Raw genomic sequence first — 16573 nt, 5'->3', positions numbered from 1 at the left:
TGCTGCACACTCGTGTTTGAAAATCACTGACCTACTGCATAACTCAGGCAAGTAAAGGGGTGATTACAGTGCAGTGTGGAAAGGGCTCTGAGAGAGGAAAGGTGGGCAGAGCACATAGGAGACTCAGTTAATGCCCTCTGGTAAGGGATCAAGGAAGGCTTTCGGGAAGAAGTGACTTCTAAGAAGATGTACAGGATAAGTAGGAGTTAAGCATGCAGGGGATATTAGGAAAAAGAAGGAGGGGGCATGGTGAGGGACGAAAGGCCAAAGGGTATTACAAATGAAGGAGTGTTACACTTATCACAAAACCTCAGAGATACGCATATGAGGGTTTGATCCCTCTCAGAACAGGGCTGGAACAACTGTGACAGACCAACCACAGCACTGAGCTGATCAGGAAGCTTAATAAAGGGCGAGGTGTCCCAGATAATTTGATATCAATAATAGCAAAAGTAGTAGGGGCTACAGATAGTTTCCTCTCACTGGTGGTAGATAAGACTGAAGAGGAAAGCACATGTTTTGTAAGCCAAGTTAAAGAGTTTGAATTTATTCTGAAGGAAATGTAAAGCCACTGAGAATTTTAAATAGAAGCCTGGCATGATGGGATTTGTGTTTTATAAAGATGGGTCTGGCTGCACAACAGAGAATTAATCGGAGGGGTGAGACTAGAAGCAAAAAGAATAGCTAAAAGAACAGCTATTTGGGTAATCTGGATGAGTTATATTTTGTAATAGAACTTGGCATGTGCTTGCTAAAATAATTTATTTACAACAATTTGCTCTAGGTCCCCAGTGTATGTTGAGTAAGAATAATGTATATGGAAAGATTAAAGTCTTATCTCTTCAATAATGGGTTGCAGTTTGGGGATTCTGAACAACTGTAGGTGTGTGTAGAAGGTAAGAGAAAGTCACAAGAGAAAATTCCAACAAGAATTGTACATTTGTGTAAAAGCAAATTAAAAATTCGTGTTTTTTTCATTTGGACTCAAGTTAGGTCAGCTCAGTATAGATGTTCTTGTCATTTAATGTTGATTAGAAACTCCAGGTTGACCTTTATATACCCCTGAAGAACAAAAATGTGAGAAAACGAGCTTTTTGCTTAACTGATACAGTATGAAAGAAAACAAAATAGGATCCACGAGAGAAAATTAAATACATGTACTTGATATTTAAAGATTACAAACCATGACATGTTTTCTATTATGCGATGTTCTGGACCCAGGTGAATAGGGGGGCTACTCAAGTGTTACGCACAAAACTGACCTGAAATAAAAGAAAAATTAAATTGTGGGAAAACAGTTCAGTTTTTTGAGATAAAAATTGTGTTTTATTTGTAAGTAATTACATGCAGAGCTGCTATGAGACGGGAAGGCATCAGCCTCCAGAAAAGCCCTTCCTTTTCGGTATTTGGGGGGAGGGGGGCAATTCTATGTTTATTTTTCTTCAGGGTAGGGAGCCTACAGGGGCTTAATGCCATTTTGTTCATATTTAAATTCAGTTCCTCTTATCTTTTGAGTGGCAGACACTTTTCAATTTGATTGAGCTGATGACAGTCTGTACTTTGAGTGAGGGACAGGAAGAATTTAGTTTATTCATTTTTTTATGGGAACAAACTCATATGAATGTAAATAAAAAGTCTCAGATCTTTATGGAAAAGAGGTATCCTATCTCAGGTTCACCTTGGAGCACTAGCAGTGTACTATGGCACTGATGGTACTTCTTGTGTTCCTCATTAAATGATTTAATGGACCTTATTCAACACAATTTGCATCTAGAAAGTGCTGGCAACACAGTTATCCAGTGATTGATTCTCACTGATCATGAGTGCGTGAACTAGAAAACCGTGAAGGAGTCTAGTTGTAGCATGAGAGAAGGACTTTTGGCTGGACATAAGAACAGTCCAACTGGGTCATAACCACTAGGCAGGCTACTGCATTTCCGTACTTGATGCTGACTCTAGGACTGTCTTTGGAACAGTAGTTATCAATGAATTGCACAAAAGCTAGCCACTGAGATGGTGCAACTCCACAGTCTTTCTAATTGTGACAGCCTTTCCTCTGGCCCAGCAGAGGAGACTCCATCCAGCGAGTTAAACTAGTCCCTGTCAGATCTGCAGAGCTGCAGAACCCGCCAGAACCTGGGCTTTTTCAATGGTCCTCTCAGTCCTTTCCTGTCTCCACTCTGCTCTTGATGTCACTGGATGCAGTGACGTTGCTGGGACTGTTTTGTCTGCATTCTTCCCCTCTGGCCAGCTGACCTTCAGGGGCTCAGTCACCACATTCCCTGGAAGTCTTTCATTATCTTCATAGTTCCTTGGGGAAGGGTGAGTCTCTTGTTCCTGCCCACAGATTCTACACTGAAATAGTCTTTCTTTTTATTTGCACAAATTTGTTTTTTATATTTGCTAGATGTCCTTTGTATTACTTAAGAATTTGGGATAGCATGGAAGTCCAGTTGATTTACAATTTTTGTATGCCAACTATGTGTCCTGGGAGACTTAAGCTTTATAATAGAGGAGTCTGAGTCTTTCTGGTCAGTTCTCATGTGATAGATTTCCTAGGCTCCCCACTCGTGCTGTGCCCCCGAATACTTGATCCCTAGAAGCAGCCCTGTCTTTGTGAACATTGGAGAAACATTCTTTAGAACTTCTTCAGTTACTCTATGTCTGCCAGAAGGTGCAGTTGTTGAACTGCACAACTTACTCAGTTGTAAAAATTTCATAGGCTTTTATAAGGAAATAAAAAAATATATCAGTTTCAATTTCACATTTTAAAGAGAGTTAGAATTATGTCAACATTTCTGACCTTTGCAACACTTTAAGTAAAAGTGTTCTAGGAGAATCTGTTTAGTTGTTCCATAGAATAAAAGCAATTTGAGACAATGCCTACGTGTGTTAATTTATTTTCTATTTTTATTAATGGCTCCCTTTAAAATCAAGCATCTCTCCATCAGATACAAAGACCTTATTTTTATTTTAAAAGCATCTTTTTGTCGTGATTATTCTATTATTTAGAATTTATGACTGATGATTCATCTATATATAATTTGGTTGATGTATTTTTTACCTGCTATACAACAGATTTTATTTTATAACATGGCAAAACGCAATAAGGAAGCTGGCGGCTTAGAGTACTTATGTTTAGCCCTTCCAGATTTCCCTTATGGCTTTACAGATGTGGATTTTAATCCTGATTTGTATTTTGTCTGAGATTCATTTTCCAGCTCAAAGTCAGATCCATGGGATAAAAATCATTCTTGTCTGAAAACATTTTATTACATTTAATTAATGTGCACACACACACACAGACACATCCATACTAGTAACTATAGTTTTTTTTTTTTGTTTTTGATATCTTGGTTCTATGAGGTTTGTGTGCTAGCATTATATTATCTCTTAATTGTCTTGAAAATGACTGTTTGACCCAGGCTACTGGCAGTAATTGTAATTCCAGCTTGCTAGAAGAAACATGTCTGACATTGACGAGAGGAAGAAATCTCTCAGTGATATTTCTATTAAACACCATCTTGAAAACAGATGGTATTTCACTGTGGCAATATGCTTGAGATTTCAAAGGTACTTTACAGAAAATCCACATTTTCTTTCCTGAAAAATGGCTGATCTCTCTGTAAAGCATACCAGCTCTTGATTATATGCATATAATACATTCAGTCATCTAAGGGCTGCAAGGCATTAGTGTTCCCATAAAACAAAGAAGGACACCATTCCCAAAACCCAGTTACATCAGGAATTATTGGGATCTAACACTGCTATCTTCTCAAAGGAAAACTGGTCGTATATCATCAGACCTTGGGAGCTACTAGTGACCTTACAATTCATGACATTTAATTATGCCTAAGATCATCTGTTAATGACATGAAAGTTATTAATTTAAATCTATTTATATCATCTATTTATATTAAAACATTTTCTTAAAAATTATCAGAACACAAGGTACCAACAAAACATAAAAAAGTATGACAACTCCCACACACCTTCGATTCCAAGCAAGCCCGAGTTCCTCCCCATACATGGCTCACATTTTCCTCTTGTCTTATCTCTTTATATATATATCTCTTTTTATCTCTTTTATATAGCTCTCCTGCTACTATATTCATATTTCCTAACCCTACCTCTCCCTAAAGGCTCAATTTAAATACCACCTTTAAAAAATTCTTGACAGATCTAACAGTAAATAATTTCTCTCCACTTTAAACTGCTATTTGGAAAGTTTTTCTACTTCCTATTGTTATTTTTTGCAATTCTTAGTTCACCTGTTACACCACAGGCCCTTTAGAGAAAAGACTGAGGCTCATTCATATCTGAGAATCCCTTTTCTTCCTTCCTCACCTAAACACAGTGCCTTGTACATGGTATCTGCTCAGCGAATACTGATATGACCAATCAATTCAATATAAATACAGTATTTAAAAGTTTCTAGAGTAAAAATGAAAATGATTCAACAAATTATAGCTATTGTGGCTAGAACAACTGAGGAAGCAAATTTTATTTAAATTTCACTAGCCACATTTGGCTTGGCATATTTGAAAACACAGCTCTGGAACTCAAAGCAGCTATTAAAATTCATGCTGTGCCACAACACTGCAGCTGGGCAAGAACCAGGGCCCACTAGGATAAGACACCCTGAATTGTGCAAGTGTGGGGTTGGCCCTTAAATTTTATGTTAATGGCATCTTACTTGTCTTAACCTAGTCCCAGCCCTGTACTTCAGTGATTATTAAGAGTTTCTCACCACGACACCTTGCCTTATATTGGTGGACTCCTCGTAAGCTAAAAGTGGCCCTGGGGCACCACTTCATTACATTTAAGAACAGTGTCATCTATAGAATGGATTGTTTGCAGACCTAAGAAATGGCCTCTGTGCTATTGTGGGAATCTAGACATGTTTTCTCTTAACCCATCCCTTTCTTTTGATAGCTTCTTAAATATCAGATCTCCTTTCTATAATCAAATTAATAATATCTCTTCTCTGAAGTGACTCTTGGTGCTTTGTCTTTTCACTTCTGACAAAATGGGGTTTAAACAGTGAATAAGCAGTGTAACCTAATCAGTTAGTATTTATCTTCTCTTAGCTTCGGTTTCTCTCCCTGCACCACAATATGGTGATGTAACACCAAATTCATGTTTATTTTTTTCTTAATAACTACTTAATGAGTACCTTCTCTATGCCTAGAATTTGCACTAAATGCAGATGATTCATTCAGCAAGGGAGATTTGGCCTACTGTTACACATAATAGATCAAGGTCAATAATTAAATAAGTAATTGTGGTAAGTGTCTATGATATGCTACAAAGCTCCTGTTTTAGTAACTGAAACAGAGTACACACTTGTTAAGTATTGCTTTTAGTATTATCCTTTTGATTATTATTAAGGCTGAAGAGTTTATTTCATAAAATCCAGAGAATGAATAAATCAGTATAGCATTACTGTGTTAAACAACTGTAGATTTATTTCACTATAGTTGGTCCATAAAGGAAGAACCATTAGAATCGTATCTCCCATGAAGGAGTGATTGGTTCAAATATACCCTAAAAGAACTTCCTAGTGCTACAAATGAAGAAAAAATAATAAATTTTGTCTAGTCACCACAATTGATAAAATTGAACGTCTTTGTATTTTTGTATCCACAAGTAATTTACAGAACTAGATTTTGTGCATTAAAGGATTGTTAGCCAGAGTAAAGTTGAATTTTGAATGCTGACATCCACCATGATAGAGTATTACATTTTTATTTTAATGTTGGTAGTTTTGGACTGCAATTATTTGGCATAGGATTAATTTGGAAATTTTCCTCCTTCAACAAAATATTGCCTTTTCTGAAGCCTTTTTCTTTCTTTACTTGCTAATTGCAATCTACGGTAACAGCCACATTTACAACTAAATTGGTAATTGACTATTTACATCACTGTTCCCTGTGCAATACTAAACCCATAAGTAATGAGTCAGGCATTAATAAGAAGCAATACAATTTTTTAAATGCACCACAAATTTTATGTTTATGCAGTGAATTGGTAAATCAAGGAAGAAATTCTAGATGGGAGCTATCATCTGTAAAATTTAAGATAGAGTATAAAGTGTAGCCTCCTTTTGGTTATTTGCAGATAAGTTATCTAGTTGGAAAGATCCTTAGATTACCTTTTTCTATTTTCTTTTTGTTTATAACAATTTACTGATTTATTATTTTACTAATGGGTAAACAATGATAAAAAGTAGCACTCAGATTTGTCAATTCACATGCCTAAGAGAGGAGATAAAGAGAACAAAAGGAGATGAGGACCTGTCTTTGTTGTTGTAGTTATGCATTTTACCATTTCTTATCCTTTTTAAGAAAAATGAGAGTTGGTTTTATTGGATTCTCTGGGTTAGTCAGAGAGTCTCAGTTACTATTGGCTATGTTCTGTCCTTGTGTTTTTAGGGCTGATCAGAAATAATAGGCAAATTTTGTTTCTTCTGAGCTCATTGGTCATACCTACTATCAGTTGTTGAGGTTTTCTGTGTTGTTATCACTGATGTATTATGCCACTTAGTATTTGCGTAGTGCCACATTAATTAGTTCTCCCTCTCTCTAAACACAGATTAAAGCAAAAAAAAACCACAAAGAAAATGTATGTGGCTTGCAGCACCTATTCAGTAAGTGATGGAAGTTAGCTGATCCAATCTGTTTACTGACTATGGTTAGCATGGCTGTTAAACACTGAGAAATAGTCAATTTTAGAAAAGCAAGGCCCTAGCAACTATCTGTATTTGCTAAGTCAGACATAAATTTTGGAACCTTAATGACTCTCAAGCAATTTAGTTCACTACATAAAATCAATAAATATCTTATAGTGAAATATAGGCATTTAGGCATACAGGTGGAGTTTGCTAACTTATCATTAAGCCTAGAGAAAAATAGGACTTGACATCTTTAAGGCTCCTTTCATCTTTTAAACTCGATAAACAACCCTGAACAATCTGACAGTCATATGACATCATGACATCTGTAGGACCTCAGCGCTAATTCTTTGCAAATTTCCTCACTGCGCCTTGACTTTCAGTCTACTTTTGGCAAAACAGGAATTTGGTGTTTTCTAGTTGGTCATCCTGATTTCTAAGCTGACATCTTGTCATGTTTCTGTATAGATTTCAGATACGAAGTCAGCATCCCAAAGTCTACTGGCTTTTGGCCTGTAGTAGGAGTCTCTCATCTTAGTACTGTTTCTGGATAAAGTATAAACATCTAAATTTCTCATAGGTATGAGAAATCTAAAATTTGAAAAATAAAACACTGACATAAGTTTAAAAGTTAAAATATCAATTTTCATTAAAAATGTAAAATTTTCCTAATCATTATTTTTCTTAAAATTTGGAATGATTGTCAAACATTTGAAGGAAATGGATAGAATAGAAGGTCTTAGGTCTGGTTAAACACATGCATTACTCATCTCCTGTTCTTGCCATTAACATGGCACCCTATTAAGCTTCCTAGTTAAATAGACATACCCAACTTATTTCAAAACATTTTTGACTGGTCTGAGGCTTATCAGCAATTCTTAGTTCACTGGTCTATCTAGTCTATTGTGGAGAAGACAGCTTATAGAAATTTTAATGTGATATAATTAAATTATAGGTCTTACAATTCTGTTTGATGTCTTTAATCTTATTTCCATGTGTAAAAATTTTTGGATTCTCAGGATTTGTCTGTAGATTTACTATAGCTTTGTTTAAAGTAAAAGACTCCTTAATAATGGTAATTTGTCATATCAATGGGTTCTATCTTACTCTCTGTTAGCAATCAATGTAAAAAGAGCCCAACCAGTCATGACTCAGCGGTTGAGCATCGACCTAGGATCCAGGAGATTGCAGTTCGATTGCCAGTCAGGACACATGCCTGAGTTTCGGGCTCGATCCCTAGTCGGGGGCGTGCAGGGGGCAGCTGGTCAATGATGACTCTCTCTCTCTCTCTCTCCCTTTGTCTCTTTCTCTCCCTCCCCCCTCTCTCTTCCTGTCTCTAAAATCAATGAAGACATACTTTAAAAAAAAATTGTTTTTATTTTGAAAAATATCTAAATCCTAAATAAAAAGTAGTGAACATTTATATTTTAAAAAAAACAGTAAGATGAACACCTAAGTACTTATAACTCAGATCTAAAAGGATGTCACCCTGATAGTATCTGGTTCCCCATGAAGCTTATATTAATGATCCCCTTGCTTTTCATTATAGACTTACAGATATTTCTCTAAATTAGTTAGTATATAATTTTACTTGTTTTTAAATTGATACAAATAGAATCATACTGAATATATTCTTCTGTGTCATGATCTTTTTCCTCAGCATTATGCCTTTGAGAATCATATGTATTGGTGCATGTAACAGTTGGCTTTAGCTTGGGTTCCCTGGAAACAGATTCTGAAGTGAATTGCATACAGAAGTTTCACCTGAGTGCTGTAAAGCAGTGCTGTCCAATAGGACTTTATGGAATGATGAAAGCATTCTAGATCTACACTGCTACTATAGTAGCCATAGCCACTAGCCACATATGAGTATTGAGTACTTATTAATTTAGTTTAAGTATGTTTAAATATCCACCTGTAGCTAGTGGGCTATTGTATTAGATAGCACAGCTCTGGAGAGATACACCTGTAAGGAAGTGGGCAAGGCAGGATTGGGCAGAGGGAGAAGCTGACTTGCAGTATGGTTATATCTGAGACCTCAGCCACTCCTCTGGAAAGGTCCGGAGCTGGGATGACTCTTCAGAGCTGTCCCCAGTTGAGGCAAAGCTACTGAGCTTCAGTATTAGAATAAGCTGGTCACTGATGCTGCCTCCTAGAAGGAGTAACCCTGGGGGAGTCAGGTCCTTGCCTCTAAGGCAAATTCCCAGTGAAGAGCAAAACTATCCCCTTCAGCAGCCAAAATCACCAGAGCAAAGGGATTGGCACTAGACCCTAAAGAGGGAATCTGACCAGAGCACCACTGTATCCACTACAGAGTTGACCATTCGTTTCCCATTATGTAAATAAATCACAAGTTATTTGTATATTCTACAGATGTTAGAGAGTTGGGTCATTTCCAGTTTGAGGAAGTGTGGCTACTGTAAAGAATATTTCTCTAAACATTTCTATATATGTCTCCTGGTGAATAAATGTAAGAATTTCTCTAGGACATATGCCTATATGTAGAATTACAGAGAGTTAAAATATGTGCATAATTGACTCCACTATAAAATGCCAACCTGTTTTCCAAAATGCCTGTATATTTTACAAATGACAACATTTTATTCAGTGTCACGGTTGTGTCACTGTGATGTTTATTTAGCTTATCTAGTCTACCATTCAGAAGACAAGTTTGATCATTTCCCTCCTGAATAAAGTACTGAAATAACTTTCACCCTTCAGTGGTTAGCAGAATTCTAAGATAACTCTCAATGAGTCGTGCTCTAGTATAATGTATTTTCCTTAAGTGAGGACAAAACCTGTGACTTGCTTCCAGCCAGTAGAATACGGCAAATACTATAAATCTAAAACAAAACCAAAACCTTCTAATAGATTGCTATGTGTTAAAGGCAAAAGGGTTTTACAGATGCAATTAAGGTCCCTAATTAGTTTGACTTTGAATTAATGAAAAGAGAGATTACACTGGCTCGGCCTGACCTAATCAAGTGAGTCCTCGAAAAGGAAGCGTGGGCATTTTCTGAGGTCAAGGAGATTGTCTCACTGGCCTTGAAAATCAAGCTTCCATGAGTTATACAGATCCAAGGAAATGAATTTTGCCAACCACATGAGCTTACATGAGGATCCCGAGCCTCAGATGAGATCCCAGCCCTGATCAGCACCTGATTACAGCCTGTGGGACACCGAGCAGATTACCCAAGTATTCCATGCCTGGACTCCAGACCCATGGAAACTGTGAGACAATAAATGTGTGCTGTTTAAAGCTGCTAAAATTATCTGTTACAAAGCAATAGAAAACATGTACCTGATTAGCAGCAAAATTTCTCCTTTTAAAAATCACAGCATTTTATTCCCTCCATCTAACCCCTTCATTACCTTAGATCTTTTCTAATTGGAGTGAGAAACTATATTATTTTTATTTATAAGAGAATTCTTAATCCATTGAAAATAGACACTGAGTATACTTCAAATTGCTATAGTGTAGTATCCAGTAGTATCTGCTTCCTTTCAAAGAAATTATATATGTTTTCCATGGATGACTGTACTTGTAGGAACTTAAGTATTGGAGAGAAATTATCTATGTCAATTTCAAGAATAAACTATATAAAATCATGTTCCTAGAACATATTATAATGTCTAAGAGGAGAAAATGTAAGGGTCATTCACAGTGTTTCCAGATTCTTTTGAGAACAGAAAGGATTTTGAGAAAATAACAGAAACAAAAAGAAAATGTGGATGACACCTGAAACACAGATGAAAAAGCTCATGGAAAGTTTAAATTTTATAAATAGCAATAGATATGTGTTATTACAGATCAAACTAGCTTCTAAAACAAACTTACCTCAAATATTAGTGAAAAGTTTTACTCTCACTCATGTAAAATCTGTACAACTAGATGTTCCTGATACGGAAGTGGCTCTTTCTGCTGTAGTTTGGGCTCTCTGGAAGCAGAGCCTAAAAGAGAATTTGTAGGCAGTTTATTTGAGATATGATCCCAGGAAAGAGAAGTTGAATATAAAGGGAAATGAGACGAGAAAGACAGAAAAGTAATAAAGGTGCTACCATGAGCTGGTTATCTCTGTGGTCAACTGAGGCGCTGTTCCTTTGGGAACCTGCTGGGAAAACATAAAATAAACCTCTGAATTGACCCAATGGAGAATAAGAAGTGTGGCAGGTACCTCTCCATAAGGCATGTCCACCCAGAACTTCAGAATGTGACTTTATATGGAATAAAGACCTGTGTAGATATAATTAAGGTAAGTATCTAGAGGTGAGAGTCAGCCCTAAATCCAATGATACACGTTCTTGTAAGAGACAGAAAAGAAGACACACAGAAGAAGGTCATGTGATTATAGGAGCAGAGGTTGGAGTTTGCATCCACAAACTGAAGGATATCAGGGTTGCCCTCAGCCATCGGATGCTAGGAGAGAGGCAGGAAGAAAGTCTCCCAGAGCTTCCAGAAAGAATGAAGCCAGCCAACACCTTGATTTTTGACTTCTCAGCTCCAGAACTCTGAGAGAATAAATTTCTGTTGTTCTAAGCCACCAAGTCTGTGGTAGATTGGTACAACAGCCCTAGGAAACTAATCCAGGGAGGCTGAGCCGTTGATTCCTCCATACTCTGGGCCACAGCTGGATGTGACAGAATGCCCTTCTATGACTTTATAAAAAGCCCCAGGCAGCAAAGGAGAGAGAGGTTGCAGCTGGTGCTTAATGTGGGACCCGGGCCACATAGCTGGAATTACTCGCCAGAGATCCATTGAAATCAAGTGAGCTGGAGGAATATGGCACCGTCATCCACAAGCGGCTATTGAGTCCTCCAAGCAGTGATATAAGAGAACTGGGTTCCTTCTGCCTTGTGACTCTTGCATCTTAAATGTGGTACTGAAGTGGCTGCACTTTTGTATAGCAAAGTGATAGAAGGAAAAGAACATGGAGGATTGTACGTGGAAGGTTTATAGGCTATAGCACGTCTTGCATTCTATTGGCTAGAACTCAGTCCCATTTTCACAACTTACTGCAAAGGACTCTAGGAAATACAGTTTTTTGTTTATGTATTGCTGTGTGATAAACACGTGACAGTGATTGGGGATGGAGTGGTGGTGGGCAGAAGCTAAAGGGCTTCAAGGAGACTTTAGAGAAATCAGAAGACTTGTAGGTTCTTCACCACATGGATCCCTCCACAGGGCCACCTGGATGTCCTCACTGCTAGTGGCTGGATTCTAAGGGTGACTGGTGCAAGAGACAGACATTGGGACTTGCCAGCTTCTTAAAACGTCAGCCTAAAAAGAGACATCATTTCTGCCATATTCTATTGGCCTAAGACACCCATGTTCAAGGGAAGGCATACCTCTTATTGGAAGGGTTATCCAAGAATTTGCATTCACCTTTAGCCCTCCACAGTAGTCTACTCTGGACTCCAGGAAAAGCAGAAACAGATTTGGTAAAGAGCCATCCAGCTTCTGCCACAATGTATTTTAGCCTTTTATTTATTTTAGGAGAAAAATATGTATTTTATCAGCGATGCTGCTGAGCCAGCATTTTTAAACACAATCCTCAGGTAGCCTGAAGATAGGGTTCCCTCGGTGGCTGTGTCATGGTTCACTTTCTGCACCTGTCTCTTCAGCACCGAGTCTGATTAGCAGTCCCTGCTGCTGAGGTGCAGGCTTCACAGCACTCCATTCTGTAGAAAAGCTCATCCTCCCCAGAAGACCCCTTCTGTAGCTTCTGTGCCGTGTTCTTCTCGCCTATGGCACTGCGAGATCCATGCATATCCCTTAGCCAAAGTGGTTGCCTTCTCCAGGAACCGCCCTCCTCCATCTCGTGTCCCGGCGAGAGTGTCTTGTACCAGAGAATTGGTAAAAAGCCCCTTGAGTTTCCTTTACCTTCCTTTGATGCTGTCCTATGACAAATTGCAACGAGACAGAAAATTACACTGAAAATGATCGCTACTCCAGCCACAGGTATTGCCCAGTGAGTTAGTTGTTACACCCGTACCCCAGTACTTTTGTGAGCTCACCTGACCCTGCTCTTCCTGTCCCTCCTGGGCTTCTGTCTCTCACTGACATAATTGTCATTTTTCCACCGATCTGTATCCCACTCTGCCTTGGAAATCTTTACCTCTTGCTGCTCACTGGGAAGCTTCACCAGGAGGCCACAACCTGTGTCTGTCAGACATTCGCTGTCACGATGCCGTGTGACTGTCTTGCCGACCATCTCAATATTACTTTTAAATTGGCAGAGGCAGCAGGCCAAATGGCTAGGGAAGGTCAGTTTTTCCAATTCAGGGGCCATCATGAGGATGCTCTCAACTGCTGTGACACTTGTATTGTTCCCACGTCTAACTACTTTAATGCTGGCAATTCAAAGATAGGAATCTTCAGGAGCTGTGAGAGGATTACGACTGAGAACTAACTTGTGTAAAAACTGCATTCCATACTAGGCCTGAAACATTGCAAAACTCAGCTCTGCGATTAAATTGCACCAAGCTTTATAAACTGCAAAAAGGGTAACGGTTCAAATGTATTCCTTTCAATAAATTGTATCTTATTGTAGAATAAACCTAAATACTGGAGAGATATCAGGCCTTCCAAAGAATCCCTATGTAATTCTCTCAGATCATACTCACTGAGAATTAATTTCTCAGCCAAATGGTGTGACTTCTCTGAGTTTCCTTGGAAACTTAAGATGGTGAAGGGGCCATTGTGGGTGTATTAAAATTAAGGAGCTGTATGTAGTCTGAAATTTCACAGATGTAAAAGGGAAACAGGAGTCTTTTGTTATCAGGACAATACAAAATCTATAAAAGCCATAGTTGATATTGGCATCCAGGAGGAACTGTATAACTCTTCTTCCTAAAAAAAAAAAAAAAAAATGAGGGCCATTTTTACCTGACTTAATGACAAGTTAAGTTATTCCCATGAATGTGAGGATTTCAGAAGAGCAGAGCTGTATGTGTAGGCTCCGACACCCAGGCCATACTTCCATATCCTGATTAACTCTGCAACAGGGACTCTAAAATCAAATGCATTGCTAATAAGTAACCCAGGGGATTCTGAGGTAGATGACCCATGGACCAGACTCAGAAAAACACTAGTCAGTGGCAGCTTCAAAAAATTATCTCAAATTTATTTCACTCCTCAGTATGCTTCATTTAGATTCTCTATATAAATTGCAATTTACATTGTCCCAAGGCACTTTTGCTATGGATTTAAAAAGCCAGTTACACAACAAGTCATGGCAACTGGAATATAGACTCTGCCCCTGCTGTCCCATGAAGGCAAAGGTACACTTTTGCTGTGGATTTAAAAAGTCCATTAAACAATAAATCATGGCAATCAGAATATAGACTGCCCTAGTTTCCCAAAAAGGCAAAGATAGCACAACTTTACCTGCGATGAAACTAAACTCAGACTTATCCATGGCACGGCCAGAATACTAAGGGCTACTCATTAAGTCTGTGATCAAGCTCATTAGAGAATCCAGACGCCAGCCTCATTCTGCCAAACCTCCTCAAACCTCTCACATTTATGGCCAAAATTTAAGTGACTTCCTATATATCTGTAAAATTCATGGGTGAATAGGCATCTTTGACAGTGGCATTAAAGATTAATTGTGGGGGGGGGGAAGATGAATGGTAAAAAACACATTTCTTTGAAGTAGCTGAATCAAAGGTGTTAAACTTGCTAATGATCTAAATTAAACATGGTCTGAACATTGCCACAGGCAAAAAACAAACAAAAAGATTTAGTAATAGGAAATACTGGCACCACCTTGAAAAAGGATACCCCATTTATACAAGGTCTTAAGATATATTAAGGAGATTCCTTTGGTCATTGATTAAAATGACCAAATTCCATTTAGCAATGGCTATCAAACTCTTTAATTGGGGAGGGGTCATAAACCCTATTGATCAGTAACTTAATTTTCTTCTTTCTGCCTTGGGAACAAAATCCAACTCTATATTCTGCTATTTAACTTGAGTGATTTTTTACTTTAGGGGAAGAGAGGTAAATGAAATAGCTTTTAGAATGAAATAAATTGATATTAAAATTTCAAGGTCTGACCTTTATGACTATATATGAATTTGGATGGACCACTTGTCAGCCTCATTTCCCTCATCAGTAGAATGCAGCAACTGTAATAAGTGCTGCCTGTAGCCTTTTCAGTACTACAGTGTGATTAAAAGAGCAAAGAAAAGAGGTGCAGCGGTGTGGGTGTGTCTATGAGCTCTTGGCAAAAGTTGAGAAGGGAGACATAAAAATTTGCATTTATCTATGAATTGATTTTAACTTCCACAGCTCTTCTTCTCTCATCTTGCCTGTGGATAGTCTCCTTCATAACATTCCACATGCAAGACCCTGCAATTCTGTTTGACTGTGACCAGAGCAGTTCTGGGCCCAGGGCTGGCCCTGCCCAGGCACAGTCAGGGAACTCCAGGCTCTTGACTCACACAGGAAAGAATTCTAGAACGAGTCTGAGTGGGAGTCCGAGAGAGAGCAAAAGCAAGGTCTAGTCAGGTAGAGACAAAGAGACTGAGATGAGTCGCTGTGATAGAAGCAAAAGTACACATCCCAGTGGATGCAGGTGAACTGGTGAGTGAGTTGCACCCTGAGTTAGTCAGTTCTGGGGATTTTATATGTTTCTAAGAGTAGGTGGTTTCTGAAGTTTGTGGCACCAAATTCAGTCTCTGCCTTCTGATTGTGAGAGGGGTCTTTTTCCTAATATGGCTCTCTCCCTTTGGGGCCCCCTTCTACTTATGTTGTTAGTTTTCATTATAATGAGGGCTTTGGGGTCATCTCTGGTCAATTTTTTCTCCATCTTGGATTAATCTAGTTTTAGCCAGTTCTTGTTGTTGACTTCTGTGACTGCCAGGGGTGTTTCCTTCCGAAAACCATTTCCCTTTGGTCATGCGTGGAGCTGGGGCCTCTGCAGGTAGGACCTAGCAGCTTATTGGCCTGAGGTGTCTGCTCTTACTTCCTCATTCCACCTGTTGAGAGTTTTTCCTAACTTCTTCCTATCCTGCCTGAGAACAGCCTTTGTCTGTGCTGTAGAAATCTGGTATGGTGATCAGATTGCTCACATAAAGTTAATATGTCTTAACAACGTTTCTTATCTGTCATTTTCTTCCTCCACTATGTGTAAACCTCTGTGAAACACTTTCAAATCCTGCTTTTTTTTTTAAAGATTTTTGTTTAAAGATTTTTTTTTAATTGATTTTTAAAAAGGAAGGGAGAGATCTATCAATCACCTGCCTCGTGCACAACCCCTACCGGGGATTGAGCCCCCCACCAGGACATATGCCCTGACTGGAAATTGAACCAGCAACCTTTCAGTGCACAGGATGACACCCAACCAACTGAACCACACTGGCCAAGCCTCTTGTTTTTTTTGTGTGTTTTTTTTTTACTGCCTACCCATACTTTCACACCTTGATCAGAGATTCATGTCATTTTACTTAAGTGTAATCAGTCAAAGAAGAATTTAGCTTTCCAGGATTACCAAGATAAGCAATTTCAGTAAAGCCATTATGGACGCTATAGTATTCTGATGGTTTTCTATTTGGGCAAGCAGAATAGGGAGCCTGTAAGAAGCTCAGAGCTGCATTCTCTAGATCTTCCTATTATGTTCTTGTCTGATTGATCATACTGCCTAAAATTGAATGGATTTAAACCAACACTAGTTGGGACAAGTAGATGAAGGGACTGTGGTGATATGAACAGTAAGGATTAATTAATAACTTTAGTAGGAACTTTTGGGACAACAGGATGCTGCACAGTGTAAATTAAGAAAGCTCTAAAACTAGAGGGGAAACATCTTGATTGTGCCTATAGCTCTCAAACTGTAAATACGTGCAGAGAAGTTGTGACAGTGTCTGGAACTTAGAAAGTGTGTAGGTATTTCA

At 38.4% G+C, this 16573-nt stretch overlaps 1 protein-coding gene across 1 annotated transcript in view; it reads left to right on the top strand.

Annotated features, from left to right (window-relative positions):
• Nucleotides 1–16573, top strand: part of UNC13C (unc-13 homolog C) — a 460865-nt gene that overhangs the window by 273197 nt on the left and 171095 nt on the right. The window lies entirely within an intron of this gene.

Source organism: Miniopterus natalensis, chromosome 1, assembly GCF_054644295.1.
Source record: "Miniopterus natalensis isolate mMinNat1 chromosome 1, mMinNat1.hap1, whole genome shotgun sequence".
NCBI classification, from domain to species: domain Eukaryota; kingdom Metazoa; phylum Chordata; class Mammalia; order Chiroptera; family Miniopteridae; genus Miniopterus; species Miniopterus natalensis.
This window is presented reverse-complemented; position numbering and strand designations above follow the sequence as displayed.